Below are 5699 nucleotides of genomic sequence, written 5' to 3' on the forward strand. Positions count from 1 at the left end.
ATCTTCTTTTGTTAAACATTACCTAGCCTCAAATATTTTGTGATAGCAATGGAAGAGACTAAGATACTTAAAAATAGCTGTGGATGAAGAAAATGACCATGGCTAAACGTGAGGATATTGGCCATCAGCAAAGAAGAGAACATAAAGCTCCCATTCTCACAGATATTCTGAAACCTGTGTATTTCATTTTTGATGGAAAAGAGCTGCACACAGAATAGTAAGTTTGCTGGAGGGAACTTGTGAGCATTTTTTTCCCTCACATAAACAACAATGGAGCCTAGTGTCCATTTCATTCTCTTTGTGCTTGACTGGGACCCAGATGGCTCACTGTCCCTCAGTATGTCCCTGCTCCCTCCCTGCTGAGATCTCATTGGCTGTGACGCACTGTCCTGCTCCAGCCAGGACACTACTGTCTTTCTTCCCTGTGGGAATGTGTTCTCAATGCCAACTCCAACAATGCTGACCTGGGCATCACTTGGGTGGTGCTGGAGTGAGCTGTAGGCTCTGGTCCTGCTGTTGTAGCCTGGGGCCCTAGTTGTCATTCCCCTGACACAGCAGAGAGAGCAAACAATAGATCCAATGGCTGTAGCCACGTGGTAAACAGCTAGACCTCCAGAACAATAGGAATAAATGCTTCTGCCACGAAGTGTATGGAGAACCTAAACCAATCTTCAGGCAGAACTGGGGCCAGGTACCACACACAGCCCTGCCCTTCTCAGCTGGCTGTTGCCCATGCCAGAGCCATAATCACCCGTAGGATTCTCAGACCCAGGACATTGTGTAGCTGGAGCTCAATGAGTCTTACAGGACGGAAGCAGCCAATTCAGGGAACTCTGGGTTCTGCATTGGCTTTGCAGCAGCCTTTACATCCAGGCAATGCAGTCCATGGACTTGAGTAATCAGAGGCGCAGCCAGAGGTGCAGGAACAAACCAGACAAGAATGGAGTTTGCTCTTTGGACCCCTTTCCCTCCCGAGCCTGCCCCACTTCCTCCTCCATGATGTCTCTGCCATCAGAGGATGCAAAGGCTGAGGGAGAGCTGGCCTGTGAACTCTCTGCCTGTGACCAGTTAGGAAAGTCGACTGGAAGTCCTAGATGTGACAGAAAAGGACAAAGGGAAATGTTTCCACAGCATTTGGGCCACAATCATTATCTCATTTGTAGCCAAAGATGACTTCAAATTTTCAATCTTCCTGCCTCTACCTCTGAGAGCTAGGATTGTCTGAGTTTACCATCATACCTGGTCTCACTTTGTTTTGTTTGCTGGTCCTGGGGACTGAACTCATAGACTTGCACGTTCCAGACAAACACTGCTTACTACACAGCGACACCCCAGCTTCTTAGTGCCAGGCTTATGGAGCTCGGTACTCACCACAAATCCGTTTTACAGTCACCAGGTCAGGGAGTTGTAAAAGCATCATGATTGTCTACCAGGGTATTTTTTCATTGCTCTGGAAAAACCAAAACCATACACATATCACTTATTCATTCGTGTCTCCTGGAATGTTCTAAGCTATTTCCTTTCTCTGTGTATGTATTACTCTGGAGTTTCCATACAAATGAAATCAAACAGCATGTATCCTTTACTGTCTAGCTTCTTTCTCATATGGTTTAATCAGATTGTACCACGTATTTAACTGGTTAAATGTTAATATGTTACCAATAATATTCTATTGTATGGGTGTGCCACACTGAGTTGATGCATTTGTCTATTGAGCTGTTGTAATTTTTTTGTTATCATGAATTATACTGTTATGGACATTTGTGTACTTCCTCTTGTGTGTCTTCTACTCTCTGGGCACACTCACCTTTTAATTCATGAAGCATCACTGTAGACGCCGCCCCTCTGGTCACACTCGTCCTTACAGCATGTTCTCCTCCATGTTCTGGGTTAAGTGTACTGCAAAGGATGTATGTTGCCACTGAATGAATGCTTCTATATGCCACTCTAAACTGGGGACATGTCACACAACAAGGCAAAGCCTTTTGACTCCTCTTCTGTGTGTCTCTGCACACTCTGTCTCCTCACATGGCCTAACTCACATGCTAGCTACTGTAACAGATCACCCTTCTGCCTCCCCCTTCCCTAATGGAACCAACCTGCTTTACTCTGATACCCACGGGGTGTTCTCCACTTACAGTCAGAGTCCAGCATTCTCTGAAATACGAGAACCCTCACCTGCAGAAAGCAGCTTTGGTGTTCTTCAACACTTCTTACTGAGTCCTGGGCTCTTGTGTGTGTTTGAGTCTTTAAGCTCAAACCCTTAAACAGAGAAACTTCTATTTGGTGAGATAGTGTGAGTTTTTCCATTATGAAATTCCAATGTTTAAAGAGCAAACAGTCAAGAAACAAGAAAAAAAACCAAGGGTGTGTGTATGTGTGTGTGCATGTGTTTATGTATGTGCAGGTACATGTTGGGGACACGTGCATGTGCATGTTTGCACATGCATGTAGAGGTCAGAAGACAACACCAGCTGTTGTTCCCCAAGTACAATCCATAGTCCAACCCCGTGTGTGTGTGTGTGTGTGTGTGTGTGTGTGTGTGTGTGTGCATATGCCTGTGGAAGTCAAAGATTGAGTCTGGTGTCTTCAACTGCCCTCTATCCTATTTTCTGAAACAAAGTCTCTCACTAAATCTAGAGCTCATTGATTGGGTACCCTTGTTAGCCAATGAGATCAACTATTTGCCTGTTTGTTCTCTCTCTCTCTCTCTCTCTCTCTCTCTCTCTCTCTCTCTCTCTCTCTCTCCATAAATGAATGAATTTGTGTTTTAAAAAAGAGAGTTTTTTAAAAAGCTAAGGTGGTACGTATCCCAGCTTCTCTCCACAATCTGACTGTAGCAACTGGAACGGCTCAGGCCAGCCTCATTTCACGCAGCTCACTCTATCAACACATCTGCTACACAGAGCATGCTTTCTGAGTGACTCAAAGACCAGAACCCTGACTTCCAATGGCTTATAGCCTAAGGGTAGAGAAGTTACCTGTATTCTGGCAAGATATCAGGGACTGTAGGAGGGGTAGTGACCTGGGGAGGAGGGAATGCATTCTGTGTAGGAGATGCAGAGAGGATTGGAAGAGCTGGTGAGTATCTGAGTTGGATGTTGGACTGATAAATGCAGGGAACATCTCACAGGTTGGGATCAGGCACATGGGTAGGATGTTTCATCCATCCGAGTCAAGTGGAGGGCAAGTGTAGGGATTTCAGGTTAGAGGGCAGGGAAAGAAAGTAGAGAGGAGAGCCTGGGGCTGTGCCGGAGTGTGCACAGAGCACTCAGCTGGCACTTTGAAGAACAAAGGTGGACTGTCCCTGGACATGGGAGAGAGCAGGTAAGGTAGGTTAAGAGATGGTAACATCACTACTGCAATAATCCCAAATAAGAACCTTCATGATCTCTGGGTGGGATAACGACCAGGGGGAGGGACTTTTAACACACAATTCAGTTCAGCAGGAACTTGCTCATCCTGGAGGCAATATGTGAACTGTGCAGGCAGGCTCAGCAGTCATTGTCTGTTCTGCGTGATGCTCTTCCAAGTGGCACAATGTCTTAATCAGACCTGGTGCTCACATGACTGATCTAGGCACAGAACAGGTCATGTATCGTATCAAGTTTTGGGAAACAGGAAGCAATGGGAGAAATGTATTTTATTGGTGATTAAGTGAAGTGCAAAAGATAGGAGGCGCTAATCACCAGGAGATGGCCCTTCCAACGGGGTTGGGGTTAGGGGTTGGGTATTGTCTGCTGACTCTGTGGAGACCCTGACCGAGTACCTAAAGAGTCACTGGGGTGTGTGGTGATTCTGGACAGCACTATGAGGCCTCTGCTTCTGCAGTAAGGAACGGCCATATTAAAAATCCCTGCTCTGGGACGGTGAGATGGCTCAGCCAGTAAAGGTGCTAGCCACCAAGCCTGATGACCTGATTTTGATCCTGGGAAACCTGGATAGTGAGAGGAAAAAACTGACGTCCTTCAAATTATCCTCTGACCTCCATACATGCCGCACATCACACATGCGCGCGCGCGCGCACACACACACACACACACACATGCCACAAACCCCCAGGTCTCAGCAGTCTGTCGGTTCTGCCTGCTAAGCATCGTCCCAGTCTGCTTCTAACTGCCTTAAGGTCAAAGATGGGAAGTGACACTACCAAGCCATGTCTCCATACTGATGTGAGTGAAGAGGAGAGAGTCAGGAGGCCTGGAAGTCCTGGTTCACCATGATTCCTCCCCTACATAAGGTCTGGCTGGCTGGTCTGCCAGTGTCCTGGCTTCCAAATGGGCTGCTACATTCCTGTCCCATCCCACTGACTCATACCCTGCCTGCACAGTGCTCTCTATTCCGAATTGCAGCCAGCCTTCAAAATAGACATTAGTCTTGACTATCAGTCAAGACCTGTCAGACATCAGTCCAGACCTGTCCTCCAGGCCTCTCCCTCCTTGTGCACCTTAGTGTGAATACTTCAGGCTGAATGGCTATGGGTGACCTTCAAATTACTTCCTATATAACACGACAGGAGCTGCAGTCCGTCTGAGAGTTCTGTTAAACCCAGGAGTGCTATGCATGCCTGTAATAATCCCACTTCTTAGGATAAGAGGATGGTGAATTTGAGTCTAGCCCAGGCTACATAGCAAGATGCTACCTAAAGAAAGCCAGTCTGGCCACAGGCAGCAGGGCTCTGGCTACTGAACTCCTTGTTTCCATCCAGTCTTCTAACTCAGCTCTAGAAACAGAAAAGCCACCCAGATCCTCTCAGGAAAGTCTTTCTCCCATATTACCCAGGAGCTAACAGCACCAGCCCTGTTTCTCAGTGTGTGTTTTGCCTCAAGACCAGCAGAGTTCCACAGTCTCTTTAACTCACCAAGGGGAAGCTGCTCTTATTCCCAAATCATGCTGCAAAGGATCCCACAAAGCTGCAAAGGATCCCACAAAGCTGCAAAGGATCCCACAAAGCTTGTCCTTTCAGGCTGGCTGGGCGTGGGGGGTGGGGGTGTCTCCCCACAGATTCCTTCTGCCTTGTGGAGACGTGACTGGGCTGTCTTGGGTCAGCAGCTGAAGTGTGTGGAGTATGGAGCTCTGAGCACAGAGCCAGCAGACCAGACAAGCTGCTGTCTGGTTTGGACTTGACTAAGGCATCAACTGAAAGTTGGCATAAACACAAGCCTCTTGTTTCATTGCTTCTCCCAAACAAACAACGTTGGGTAAGAGTGCCTTCTTCGTCCAGCACCATGCAGCCCAGTTCTTTTCTTCCTCTCCAGGGAGGCCCATGAAGCAAACATTCATAAAGGTGGCTAGTCCTGGCAGGCGTGGCCTTGGCCATTTACAAAGCACATCTAGGCTGGTTATATGGATGCTACAGCCCCACACAATAGGACCAAATGGGGAGTCCAGAAGGAAGAAAGGGGAAAACATTAGGAAGCTTCAGGGGACCGCATAGATCATCCTCACCCTTGGGCAAACTCAAGATAAAGAGGCTTAGTCCCCTTCCCACTGTTATAACAAACACTGGATAAATTAGCACAGTTCTGGGGGTCTGTCGAGGGTGACTTCAGGGATGGTGTCACACTCCGAGAGAGGGGAAGGGGGGGTCCCAGGGCTGTTCTCACAATAACCAACTCACTCTTCATATCTGATTAACACCTCAGTCACCTCACCAGAGTAGAACCCTCCTGTCACTGAGTGCATGTGTGTATGTGTAT

Source organism: Mus caroli, unplaced genomic scaffold (assembly GCF_978045245.1).
Source record: "Mus caroli unplaced genomic scaffold, Mus_caroli_1 scaffold_12, whole genome shotgun sequence".
In the NCBI taxonomy this organism is placed as follows: Eukaryota; Metazoa; Chordata; class Mammalia; order Rodentia; family Muridae; genus Mus; species Mus caroli.